General features: G+C 39.9%; 1 long non-coding RNA gene across 2 annotated transcripts in view; it reads left to right on the forward strand.

The window, feature by feature from the left end:
• Positions 1-5,042, forward strand: part of LOC148190371 (uncharacterized) — a 185,081-nt gene extending 180,039 nt beyond the window's left edge. For both annotated transcript variants that reach the window (XR_015777419.1, XR_015777421.1), the window contains one exon: positions 4,587-5,042. This is a non-coding gene — a long non-coding RNA (uncharacterized LOC148190371). The remainder of the gene's footprint in view (positions 1-4,586) is intronic.
• Positions 5,043-14,522: the final 9,480 nt, after the last annotated feature.

The raw sequence follows: 14,522 nt of genomic DNA on the forward strand, positions 1-14,522 counted from the left end.
CGCCTGCCTTCCCCCTCTCATGCTTCCCTTGGATGTGTGTCTTTGAATGAAACATTGGCACAGCATCACTGAAAGAGCATACCTCACCACAAGTCTTTTTGAAGGCCCAAGACGAGAAAGAAGCATTTGGTCATTGCAGTGGTCTGCTGCACTTTAAAAAAAACTCTCCATACTGTCACTTATAATCCATTGATCAGCTGTCCTTGCTTGATTTGTCTTGTGTATATGCTTGATTCTGTGTAGACTCTTACAATGGCAAAATGCAATCAATATTTTCCTAGATACTTCTTCCTGCACAATTATTAGCAAAACCAATGTCCAATTAGAGGATTTAAGGACAGTAATAATGTTGAAATAGATAAAACAAAAACATTGAATCTGCATCAAAATACCACAAAACATGCAGAAAGCTTGTAACAAAAAGTTACAGAGGCTTTATATAATATTTGACACAAAAAGCACACAAACAGAGGAAATTCATCATATTTTAAGTGGATATCCAATTAGTGTAGTTGGTAAATGCATTAAATTGAAGCAATAAATTCCTTAGTGCGTGCTGTATTAACAGAGAATCTGAGTTTTTCTGAATTTTCCTTCTATCACAGCCTTAATTATAAAACCTACATGTACAAGGATGCATTGGACTCGAGTTCTGATGCTCAACCCCCAGATACTCCCCAAACCTTCCCAGCAAGTGGAGGTGGGCGTCTGAAAAAAGTAAAGGCATCTGAAATAACTTACTACACTGTCCAACTAGAACACCGGGAAAAGTTTCCAGCCACACTTAGTGATTGCTAAATACATGTGTGCGTATATATATATATATATATATATATATATGAGAACTTCATTAACAGAAACAAAAACGTCACGGTTCAGTCGACTATTCCAAATATCATCAACTTAATTCACTGAGTCAGCGGTAAAATGCTCTACTTGCTGTATTTCCCCAATGTCTCAGTTGACGCCGAGTGAGATTCTTGGTGGAGAAATTTTTCTATGTAGACAACTTCCTGCAGAGTGTGCGCACACCAGGCGAAGCCAAGCTGTTGCTGGATCAACTCCTTGCCACTACAGGTTTGATCTGTGTCAGTGGGCTTGTAATTATACAAGTGTCCTGAGTCACTTACCTCAAGAAGCCAGATCTGAGAGCCTGGATCTGTGGCTAACCCGAATTAAGTCCAACCCCCCTGGAGTAAACCCTTGGCCTCAGCTGGAATAGGGAGAAAGACTTCCTCAGCTACGAGCACAGACCTGTGACTTACGAAACTCCAACCCTGAGGAACATCTATAGAGTCCATCCATCTCAGTATGACCCCTTGGGTTACCTCTTACCCTTCTCACAAAGTCAGAAGGGCCTTCCTTCCTCCTGCAGAGCACAGACACTTGGCCAGAGTGGCCCAGCACAGAACCACTCAAAGACCAAATCAAGCTCTAGAAGGCCACCCTCTGTGAAGTGACAGTCACCTCCCCTAACTCTACAAGTCTGAGTGACAAAGTGTATAACACCTGGCAGGGGCTCCTGGATGCTACTGCTCAGAACCTCAATGGGCATATCCCCTCCAGTTCTCTACCTAAAACGGAAGAGTATCTTCACGCAGAGAACGCCAACGCGAGCCCAACAGTAGTCGTTTCCTGAAGACTTCTAGCTCCTTGCAGCAGGAAAACCGGTCTCGTCTGGGAATTGCTTACTCAGTTTGGCTCCTAAAATGGATAAGTCCACAAACCTCATATGAGTGGCAGCCGACTCCAACGCTTAGAAGGTCTGGATGACTTGTCACCACACCATGTTACCCATTTGCTCATCCAAATGTATGATGGTGACCTGCACCATCCTTGTCCAGAGCGAGTGTTCACTGAGTTGCGGAGAGCATTCTGGATCATTCATGGGCAGGAGGTCATTCACAAACACCAGCATGCATGTGTGTAATGTCAGTGCTGGAGAGCTCAGCCTTCTATCCCCAAAATGGGGGATCTTCCCATGGCCCGTGTCCGCCTACACAAACCTGCCTTCTACTCCACTGACCTGGACTGTTTTGGGCCCATGCTGGTGAAGGTAGGCAGACGCCACAAGAAATGCTGGGGAATTCTATTTAAATGTCTAGCCACCAGGGCTGTACACTTAGATCTTCTAAGAAGTATGGAAGCAGATGCTTACTTGATCGCAGATGCTTACTTGATCTGCAGAACTGTGGTCTGACGAAGGGACGAACTCTTAAGGTGGGGATCGGAAACTTAGAGAAGCCTATGCAAACATGGCGCCCACATTGCAGACTCATCTACGGCTAAGTTCCAGTTTAACCCACTAGCAGCTCCACACTTTGGCAGAGTGTGGGAGAGAGAAGTTTTGTCCGTCAAGTCTGCACTTTACACCTGTGATGGTGCCCAACCTTTTACTGAAGATGTCCTTCTTACAGTGCTCCTGGAGGTTTAAGCTATCCTCACCTCCAAACCATTGGGCTATGTATCGGTGGACATCATGGACATTGACCCTGTGACACCCAATAGTCTGCTGATGGGGCAGTCTACCCTGAGACAGAGAGCTTGAGCCGCAGACGGTGGCGGCATTCACAAATCCTGGTGGACCACCTCGGGTGCAGGTTCATGTGGGAATATCTTTGTGGCTTGCAGACTAGACAGAAATGGCACTCTTCTCTTGAACTTCTTGCTAAGACAGTTGTTATGGTGGTGGACCCGCAGCTGCCTCGGACCCTGTGGCCCATTGGACGTGTAATCAAGATTCATCACAGTGATGCTGGATACATCAGGTCAGCTAACCATGAAAGGACATGTGTACACTTGCTCAGTCGCCTTGTTGGTAATGCTGCCAGCTATTCCTACTGGAGAGGAGGACAACCGTCGGAGCCCCTCACCCCCCTGAACCTGACTTTGTGCCTTTTATTTGAAGCAAATGTGCTCTATACATGTTTTACTTGTAACCACCGGGCCTGGACATGACGTAGTTAGTGCTAACGTTAGCCTGTCATTGTGGAGATTAGCGAGGGCTCCAGTGGAGTGTCCCTGTATTGAATTTGGGTCATGTTTGTTTGTGGATGATTTCCTCTTGTCCCTGAGTGATCCAGTTTTTGTCACTTCAGTATTGAGTCGAAGACCGAAAGTAAGTGTCTGTTTATGCACTGTTTATATTTACATGTGCGCAGTGCAATGTGAGGGTTTAATTTAGTTTGACACTGCTGCATTATCTTTATGTGACCACCTTTAACCACATCAATAAAGGAAAGTTATTTCCTGAAGTATATTTCTTGTTCATATGTAACATCCATGACTGTTTCTGTTGAAACAATTATTTATACTTGATATTGATCTTTTAACCTTGGTTGGTTAATTTAATATATACATTTATTCATGCTGTCTGTATACAGGAATTTCTTTATTCATGTTTTACAGTTGATGTGGTTCTCTTGGCTCCATCACACCATGACCTCCAGCATGCACTGGGGCAGTCTGCAGCTGAGTGTGAAGCGGTCAGGATGAGTCAGCACCTCCTAATCTGAGTCCATGGTTCTCTACTGGAAAACTGTGGACTGTTTCCTCTGTGTGGGGAGTAAGTTGCTGCCCCAAGCGAAGGAGTTTAAGTATCTTGGGGTCTGTTCACAAGTGAGAGTAGAACGTACTGTGAGATGAATAGACGGTTTGGTGCGGCATTCGAAGTGATGCTGGAGTTGCATTGGACTGTCGTGGTGAAGAAGGAGCTGAGCCGGAAAGCGAAGCTCTCGATTTACCAGTCCATCTATGTTCCAATCCTCCCCTATGGTCATGAGCTCTGGGTAGTGACCAAGTGAGATCGCAGAAACAAGCAGTCGAGGTGAGCTTTCTCTGGAGGGTGGCTGGGTTCAGCCTTAGAGATAGGGTGAGGAGCTCGGACATCCGGGAGGAGCTCGGAGTGGAGCCGCTGCTCCTTCGCGTTGAAAGGGGCCAGCTGAGGTGGTTCAGGTATCTGATCAGGATGCCTCCTGGGCGCCTCCTGCTGGAGGTTTTCCAGGCACGTTCTACTGGTAGGAGGCCCTGGGGCAGACCCAGAACATGCTGGAGGGATTACATATCTTGTCTGTCCCCCAGGAGGAACTAGAAACTAGAAACTAGAAAGCGCTGCTGGGGAGAGGGACGCCTGGAGTACTCTGTTTAGCCTGTTGCCCCCCCGTGACCCGGCCTCGGATAAGCAGACAAAAATGGATGGATGAATGGATGTTTTACAAAAGATTATTTCCTGTTACTGTTAATATTCCAGTGTCTAATGGGGATTTATTTCATTGTTATTACAGACTAATGGCAGTACTGATTTGACCTACTGAAATAAATATACTGGAAACCAGCTCCATTTTAAGAAGACATTACGCTTCATCATTGTTATTCGTGTGTCCTGACTGACACACCATCATGTTTACTGCTTATATCCTACACGAACTAGCCCCTCGAAATTCCCCCTTAATAAACAAAGCTTATTCTTAGGTCTGGCTTAGGCTTGCCTTGGACCAGCCCCTAGTTAGTCTGGTAGAGGCCTAGTCTGCCCGAGGATTCTCTATGTTACTCTGAGCTCTTCTCTTCCTCTCTCCCTTGTCTCGCAGGTCCCCATGGATTGGGATGGGCCTGGGTTGGGGGTTGTACTGCTGTTTTCCTGCCTGATCCTGCCTCCTTACAATGACCCTCCATGGGTAATGGTTTTGTTTATTTGTTTTGGTCTTATCTGTCCCTCATTGTCCTGTGTTCTATATTGTAGTTTATTGGAACTTGATTCATTACTTCATTCACTTATTTACTTTAAATGTGTTCATATGTGTGTAAAGCGCTTTGTAACTGTGTGTTTCAAAAAATACTATATGAATGAAACTTAACTTATTTACTTATTAACTTACCTTCAGTTGATTCTCATCTTTCTTGTCCAACTAGCCATTTTTTCCAAATGTGAAGAGATTTCCTCAGGCCTTCTTGAGATTTTGCATTCATAAGAATGACACAAATGAAAGGTCACAGTGACCTTGACCTTTGACTACCAAACTCTAATCACTCATCACTGAGTCAAAGTGAATATGTGTGCCAAAGATAAATAAATTCTCTCAAGGTGTTCTTGAAATGTGTTCCTAAGAACAGGATTTTTTCTTGCTGTGTTTGCCCATACGCATATAAATTGCTATGCTAAAATGTTTTTTTTCAGGATTTTGGACAACATATAATACTCTGACATATTTTCATGATTTTGGAAGACATACTAGTATGTTGTTTTTTCAATATTTTTTCAACAACATACGAAACTGACATTTTTTCATGATTTTGGACGACATATTGTTCTGTGACGTTTTTTTCGTTCTTTAAAATGACGATTTTTCATGATTTTGGAGGACAAACTCTACTATGACATATTTTTATGATTTTGGACAAAATACTACAGCGTGAAGTTTTTTCATTATTTTGGACGATGTACTAGTATGATGTTTGTTCGTTATCTTGGATGACATACTAAACAATGAACATTTTTCATGATTTTGGATGACATTCTATTTTATGACATTTCTTCATGATTTTGGATGACACGCTATGCTTTGTTTTTTTTTATGATTTTGGCTGACATACTGAAAAATGAACATTTTTCATGATTTTGGACAACATTCTATACTATGACATGTCTCAACATACTATTTTATATGGTTTTCTTGGATATGATATACTGTATGTGGACATTTTTGCTACATTCTTTGCTGTGGGGTGTCCCAGCTATATTATGGTGTTTTTGGCCATATTTGAAAATTTTAATGCTATGGCGTGTCTCAGCACACTATTGTACGCTGTGTAGAGGTGTTTTTAAGTGTTTTTGCGACGTGTCAAGTTTTGACAATTTTGCTATACTATAGCCTTGCTCTTTCAGTCATTTTTGCGACATGCTATATTATGGTGTTTTTGGCATTTTTTGCACGTTTTAATGCTATGGCGTGTCTCAGCACGCTTTTTAATGTTGTTTTGAGGTGTTTTCAGCTGTTTTTGGGACATGTCAAATTTTGACATTTTTGCCATACTATAGCCTTGCCTGTTTCAGTCAGTTTTTCAACATGCTATATTGTGATGTTTTTCTGATTTTTTGCACATTTTAATGCTATGGCCTGTCTCAGCACGCTATTTTACGCTGTTTTGAGGTGTCTTTAACTGTTTTTGTGACGTGTTAAATTTTGACAATTTTGCCATACTATAGCCTTGCTCTTTGGGTCATTTCTTCGACATGCTGTATTATGGTGTTTTTGGCAGTTTTTGCACGTTTTAATGCTATGGCGTGTCTCAGCACGCTATTTAATGCTGTTTAGAGTTTTTTTCAGTTGTTTTTGGGACATGTCAAATTTTGACATTTTTGCCATACTATAGCCTTGTTCTTTCTGTCATTTTTACAACATGCTATTGTCATAACCCGGCTTTTGGGCCATGAGAAATCAGAGAGACGCACCAAAACAACGACTTAATAGTCAAAGCAATTTATTTAAATAATGAAGTTTAAACATAACTTAATCAAAAACACATTGAATGGGATGTGATTCTCAATAGATCAGGAATGTAAGCTGTGTTGTGTGAGTGGTAGCATGATGTGTAGGGTGTTGTATGGTGCACAAATTATATGAACAAAACCAAAAAGTAAAAGAAGGACTACATCGCCAGGGAGGGGTGCCTGCTGGAGAAGAGAGAAAAACAATTGTTAACTCAGCTCATATACTAGAGTACTGGGACCAGGTGCTCCAAGAAAGCACTGATTAACCACTCATACTAGAAATCATGAGCAGACCCTGCAGGCAGGGCTCAGAAACAGCAAGTGATATCAAATCAAAATCAAATCAAATCAAATCTTTATTTGTATGGCACTTTTCATACAAAGAGTAACACAAAGTGCCTCACAGAGATTAAAAACAATAACAGAAATGAAAAACATCAATGAAAATCAAGAAAAATACAGACAGCCTGACCCTCCCACCCCCACATATACGTACGCAACAACACACACACAATCATGTAGATATTCCCACACATATTCGCAAAGGCACCCGAACATCCACCCTTACCACCCACACACACGCACACATACACCAACACACACCAATTGTTACTAAAGAGACATGGCTAGGCACTGAGACCTGAGGCGAGGGAGAAGCTACCTTTGGGGGCCAACCTCACTGAGAGAGGTCACGGTCCAGCACCGCCGGGGCGCCGCCACAGAGACCATCCCAACCTGGGCGGACAGGAGTGCCCGCACCAAGATGCCGAGCCCTCTAGCCACCCGGGCCGAAACAGTCCACGGTATAGCACCCCCAATGGTGGACCAGAGACCACTCCCAGTCCGGTAGGCCCCGATGAGGAAACACTGGAGCTAAAAACTAACACAATAAAATAAGGTAAAGAACATAAAAGCTAAGAACGTAAGGGACTGAAACAGTAAAATAAGACAAAGAATACAAGTGCACAGTAAAATAGTTTAAAGGTTATAACCGCTGATAATTAGATAAATAAATAAATGGGAGACTAAAACAGTGGGATAAGATAAAATAAAAAAGTAGAATAAATAAATAAAGTAGAATAAATGAATAAATAGTTATATAGTTATATTATATCACACTATGTTATGTTGTTTTTGGCAGTTGTTGCAAGCTTAAATGCTATGGCGTGTCTCAGCACGCTATTTAATGCTGTTTTGAGGTGTTTTTAACTGTTTTTGCGACGTGTCAAATTTTGACAATTTTGCCATACTATAGCCTTGCTCTTTCGGTCATTTTTTCGACATGCTATATTATGGTGTTTTTGGCCATATTTGCAAGTTTTAATGCTATGGCGTGTCTCAGCACGCTATTTCACGCTGTTTTGAGGTGTTTTTAACTGTTTTTGGGACGTGTCAAATTTTGACAGTTTTGCCATACTATAGCCTTGCTCTTTCGGTCATTTTTTCGACATGCCATATTATGGTGTTTTTGGCCATATTTGCAAGTTTTAATGCTATGGCGTGTCTCAGCACACTATTTAATGCTGTTTTGAGGTGTTTTTAACTGTTTTCGCGACGTGTCAAATGTTGACAATTTTGCCATACTATAGCCTTGCTCTTTCGGTCATTTTTGTGACATGCTATATTATGGTGTTTTTGGCAGTTATTGCAAGTTTTAATGCTATGGCGTGTCTCAGCACGCTATTTAATGCTGTTTTGAGGTGTTTTTAACTGTTTTTGCGACGTGTCAAATTTTGACAATTTTGCCATACTATAGCCTTGCTCTTTCTGTCATTTTTTCGACATGCTATATTATGGTGTTTTTGGCCATATTTGCAAGTTTAAATGCTCTTGCGTGTCTCAGCACGCTATTTAAAGCTGTTTTGAGGTGTTTTTAACTGTTTTCGGGACGTGTCAAATTTTGACAGTTTTGCCATACTACAGCCTTGCTCTTTTGGTCATTTTTTCGACATGCTATATTATGGTGTTTTTGGCCATATTTGCAAGTTTTAATTCTATGGCGTGTCTCAGCACGCTATTTCACGCTGTTTTGAGATGTTTTTAACTGTTTTCGGGACGTGTCAAATTTTGACAATTTTGCCATACTATAGCCTTGCTCTTTCGGTCATTTTTTCGACATGCTATATTATGGTGTTTTTAGCAGTTTTTGCAAGTTTTAATGCTATGGCGTGTCTCAGCACGCTATTTAATGCTGTTTTGAGGTGTTTTTAACTGTTTTTGCGACGTGTCAAATTTTGACAATTTTGCCATACTATAGCCTTGCTCTTTCGGTCATTTTTTCGACATGCTATATTATGGTGTTTTGGGCCATATTTGCAAGTTTTAATGCTATGGCGTGTCTCAGCACACTATTTAATGTTGTTTTGAGGTGTTTTTAACTGTTTTTGCGACGTGTCAAATTTTGACAGTTTTGCCATACTATAGCCTTGCTCTTTCGGTCATTTTTGCGACATGCTATATTATGGTGTTTTTGGCAGTTATTGCAAGTTTTAATGCTATGGCGTGTCTCAGTATGCTATTTCACGCTGTTTTGAGGTGTTTTTAACTGTTTTTGTGACGTGTCAAATTTTGACAATTTTGCCATACTATAGCCTTGCTCTTTCGGTCATTTTTGCAACATGCTATATTATGGTGTTTTTGGCAGTTATTGCAAGTTTTAATGCTATGGCGTGTCTCAGCACGCTATTTAATGCTGTTTTGAGGTGTTTTTAACTGTTTTTGCGACGTGTCAAATTTTGACAACTTTGCCATGCTATAGCCTTACTCTTTTGGTCATTTTTTCGACATGCCATATTATGGTGTTTTTGGCAGTTTTTGAAAGTTTTAATGCTATGGCGTGTCTCAGCACGGTATTTAATGCTGTTTTGAGATGTTTTCAACTGTTTTCGGAATGTGTCAAATTTTGACAGTTTTGCCATACTATAGCCTTGCTCTTTCGGTCATTTTTTCGACATGCTATATTATGGTGTTTTTGGCCATATTTGCAAGTTTTAATGCCATGGCGTGTCTCAGCACGCTATTTCACGCTGTTTTGAGGTGTTTTTCACTGTTATTGCGACGTGTCAAATTTTGACAGTTTTGCCATACTATAGCCTTGCTGTTTCGGTCATTTTTTTGACATGCTATATTATGGTGCTTTAGGCCATATTTGCAAGTTTTAATGCTATGGCGTGTCTAAGCACACTATTCTACGCAGTTTAGAGGTGTTTTTAACTGTTTTTGCGACGTGTCAAATTTTGACAATTTTGCCATACTATAGCCTTGCTCTTTCGGTCATTTTTGCAACATGCTATATTATGGTGTTTTTGGCAGTTTTTGCAAGTTTTAATGCTATGGCGTGTCTCAGTACGCTATTTCACGCTGTTTTGAGGTGTTTTTAACTGTTTTTGCGACATGTCAAATGTTGACAATTTTGCCATACTATAGCCTTGCTCTTTCAGTCATTTTTTCGACATGCCACATTATGGTGTTTTTGGCCATATTTGCAAGTTTTAATGCTATGGCGTGTCTCAGCACACTATTTAATGCTGTTTTGAGGTGTTTTTAACTGTTTTTGCGACGTGTCAAATTTTGACAATTTTGCCATACTATAGCCTTGCTCTTTCGGTCATTTTTTCGACATGCTATATTATGGTGTTTTTGGCCATATTTGCAAGTTTAAATGCCCTTGCGTGTCTCAGCACGCTATTTAAAGCTGTTTTGAGGTGTTTTTAACTGTTTTTGCGAAGTGTCAAATTTTGACAATTTTGCCATACTATAGCCTTGCTCTTTCGGTCATTTTTTCGACATGCTATATGATGGTGTTTTTGGCCATATTTGCAAGTTTAAATGCCCTTGCGTGTCTCAGCACGCTATTTAAAGCTGTTTTGAGGTGTTTTTAACTGTTTTCGGGACGTGTGAAATTTTGACAGTTTTGCCATACTATAGCCCTGCTCTTTCGGTCATTTTTTCGACATGCCATATTATGGTGTTTTTGGCCATATTTGCAAGTTTTAATGCTATGGCATGTCTCAGCACGCTATTTCACGCTGTTTTGAGGTGTTTTTAACTGTTTTCGGGACGTGTCAAATTTTGACAGTTTTGCCATACTATAGCCTTGCTCTTTCGGTCATTTTTTCGACATGCCATATTATGGTGTTTTTGGCAGTTTTTGAAAGTTTTAATGCTATGGCGTGTCTCAGCACACTATTTAATGCTGTTTTGAGGTGTTTTTAACTGTTTTTGCGACGTGTCAAATTTTGACAACTTTGCCATGCTATAGCCTTACTCTTTTGGTCATTTTTTCGACATGCCATATTATGGTGTTTTTGGCAGTTTTTGAAAGTTTTAATGCTATGGCGTGTCTCAGCACGGTATTTAATGCTGTTTTGAGATGTTTTCAACTGTTTTCGGAATGTGTCAAATTTTGACAGTTTTGCCATACTATAGCCTTGCTCTTTCGGTCATTTTTTCGACATGCTATATTATGGTGTTTTTGGCCATATTTGCAAGTTTTAATGCCATGGCGTGTCTCAGCACGCTATTTCACGCTGTTTTGAGGTGTTTTTCACTGTTATTGCGACGTGTCAAATTTTGACAGTTTTGCCATACTATAGCCTTGCTGTTTCGGTCATTTTTTTGACATGCTATATTATGGTGCTTTAGGCCATATTTGCAAGTTTTAATGCTATGGCGTGTCTAAGCACACTATTCTACGCAGTTTAGAGGTGTTTTTAACTGTTTTTGCAACGTGTCAAATTTTGACAATTTTGCCATACTATAGCCTTGCTCTTTCGGTCATTTTTGCAACATGCTATATTATGGTGTTTTTGGCAGTTTTTGCAAGTTTTAATGCTATGGCGTGTCTCAGTACGCTATTTCACGCTGTTTTGAGGTGTTTTTAACTGTTTTTGCGACATGTCAAATGTTGACAATTTTGCCATACTATAGCCTTGCTCTTTCAGTCATTTTTTTGACATGCCACATTATGGTGTTTTTGGCCATATTTGCAAGTTTTAATGCTATGGCGTGTCTCAGCACACTATTTAATGCTGTTTTGAGGTGTTTTTAACTGTTTTTGCGACGTGTCAAATTTTGACAATTTTGCCATACTATAGCCTTGCTCTTTCGGTCATTTTTTCGACATGCTATATTATGGTGTTTTTGGCCATATTTGCAAGTTTTAATGCTATGGCGTGTCTCAGCACACTATTTAATGCTGTTTTGAGGTGTTTTTAACTGTTTTTGCGACGTGTCAAATTTTGACAATTTTGCCATACTATAGCCTTGCTCTTTCGGTCATTTTTTCGACATGCCATATTATGGTGTTTTTGGCAGTTTTTGAAAGTTTTAATGCTATGGCGTGTCTCAGCACGGTATTTAATGCTGTTTTGAGATGTTTTCAACTGTTTTCGGAATGTGTCAAATTTTGACAATTTTGCCATACTATAGCCTTGCTCTTTCTGTCATTTTTTCGACATGCTATATTATGGTGTTTTTGGCCATATTTGCAAGTTTTAATGCCATGGCGTGTCTCAGCACGCTATTTCACGCTGTTTTGAGGTGTTTTTAACTGTTTTCGGGACGTGTCAAATTTTGACAATTTTGCCATACTATAGCCTTGCTCTTTCGGTCATTTTTTCGACATGCTATATTATGGTGTTTTGGGCCATATTTGCAAGGTTTAATGCAATGGCGTGTCTCAGCACGCTATTTCACGCTGTTTTGAGGTGTTTTTAACTGTTTTCGGGACGTGTCAAATTTTGACAATTTTGCCATACTATAGCCTTGCTGTTTCGGTCATTTTTTCGACATGCTATATTATGGTGTTTTTGGCAGTTTTTGCAGGTTTTAATGCTATGGCGTGTCTCAGTACGCTATTTCACGCTGTTTTGAGGTGTTTTTAACTGTTTTTGCGACATGTCAAATGTTGACAATTTTGCCATACTATAGCCTTGCTCTTTCAGTCATTTTTTCGACATGCCACATTATGGTGTTTTTGGCCATATTTGCAAGTTTTAATGCTATGGCGTGTCTCAGCACACTATTTAATGCTGTTTTGAGGTGTTTTTAACTGTTTTTGCGACGTGTCAAATTTTGACAATTTTGCCATACTATAGCCTTGCTCTTTCGGTCATTTTTTCGACATGCTATATTATGGTGTTTTTGGCCATATTTGCAAGTTTAAATGCCCTTGCGTGTCTCAGCACGCTATTTAAAGCTGTTTTGAGGTGTTTTTAACTGTTTTCGGGACGTGTCAAATTTTGACAGTTTTGCCATACTATAGCCCTGCTCTTTCGGTCATTTTTTCGACATGCCATATTATGGTGTTTTTGGCCATATTTGCAAGTTTTAATGCTATGGCATGTCTCAGCACGCTATTTCACGCTGTTTTGAGGTGTTTTTAACTGTTTTCGGGACGTGTCAAATTTTGACAATTTTGCCATACTATAGCCTTGCTCTTTCGGTCATTTTTTCGACATGCCATATTATGGTGTTTTTGGCCATATTTGCAAGTTTTAATGCTATGGCGTGTGTCAGTATGCTATTTAAAGCTGTTTTGAGGTGTTTTTAACTGTTTTCGGGACGTGTCAAATTTTGACAATTTTGCCATACTATAGCCTTGCTCTTTCGGTCATTTTTTCGACATGCTATATTATGGTGTTTTTAGCAGTTTTTGCAAGTTTTAATGCTATGGCGTGTCTCAGTATGCTATTTCACGCTGTTTTGAGATGTTTTTAACTGTTTTCGGGACATGTCAAATTTTGACAGTTTTGCCATACTATAGCCTTGCTCTTTTGGTCATTTTTTCGACATGCTATATTATGGTGTTTTTGGCCATATTTGCAAGTTTAAATGTTTTATGCGTGTCTCAGCACGCTATTTCATGCTGTTTTGAGGTGTTTTTAACTGTTTTCGGGACGTGTCAAATTTTGACAGTTTTGCCATACTATAGCCTTGCTCTTTCGGTCATTTTTTCGACATGCCATATTATGGTGTTTTTGGCAGTTTTTGAAAGTTTTAATGCTATGGCGTGTCTCAGCACGGTATTTAATGCTGTTTTGAGATGTTTTCAACTGTTTTCGGAATGTGTCAAATTTTGACAGTTTTGCCATACTATAGCCTTGCTCTTTCGGTCATTTTTTCGACATGCTATATTATGGTGTTTTTGGCCATATTTGCAAGTTTTAATGCCATGGCGTGTCTCAGCACGCTATTTCACGCTGTTTTGAGGTGTTTTTCACTGTTATTGCGACGTGTCAAATTTTGACAGTTTTGCCATACTATAGCCTTGCTGTTTCGGTCATTTTTTTGACATGCTATATTATGGTGCTTTAGGCCATATTTGCAAGTTTTAATGCTATGGCGTGTCTCAGCACACTATTTAATGCTGTTTTGAGGTGTTTTTAACTGTTTTTGCGACATGTCAAATGTTGACAATTTTGCCATACTATAGCCTTGCTCTTTCAGTCATTTTTTCGACATGCCACATTATGGTGTTTTTGGCCATATTTGCAAGTTTTAATGCTATGGCGTGTCTCAGCACACTATTTAATGCTGTTTTGAGGTGTTTTTAACTGTTTTTGCGACGTGTCAAATTTTGACAATTTTGCCATACTATAGCCTTGCTCTTTCGGTCATTTTTTCGACATGCTATATTATGGTGTTTTTGGCCATATTTGCAAGTTTAAATGCCCTTGCGTGTCTCAGCACGCTATTTAAAGCTGTTTTGAGGTGTTTTTAACTGTTTTTGCGAAGTGTCAAATTTTGACATTTTTGCCATACTATAGCCTTGCTTTTTAGGTCTTTTTTTCGACATGCTATATTATGGTGTTTTTGGCCATATTTGCAAGTTTAAATGCAATGGCGTGTCTCAGCACACTATTTTATGCTGTTTTGAGGTGTTTTTAACTGTTTTCGGGACGTGTCAAATTTTGACAGTTTTGCCATACTATAGCCCTGCTCTTTCGGTCATTTTTTCGACATGCCATATTATGGTGTTTTTGGCAGTTTTTGCAAGTTTTAATGCTATGGCGTGTCTCAGTACGCTATTTCA

This window comes from Plectropomus leopardus, chromosome 1, assembly GCF_026936395.1.
Source record: "Plectropomus leopardus strain MGB_pleo_1.0 chromosome 1, ASM2693639v1, whole genome shotgun sequence".
NCBI classification, from domain to species: Eukaryota; Metazoa; Chordata; class Actinopteri; order Perciformes; family Serranidae; genus Plectropomus; species Plectropomus leopardus.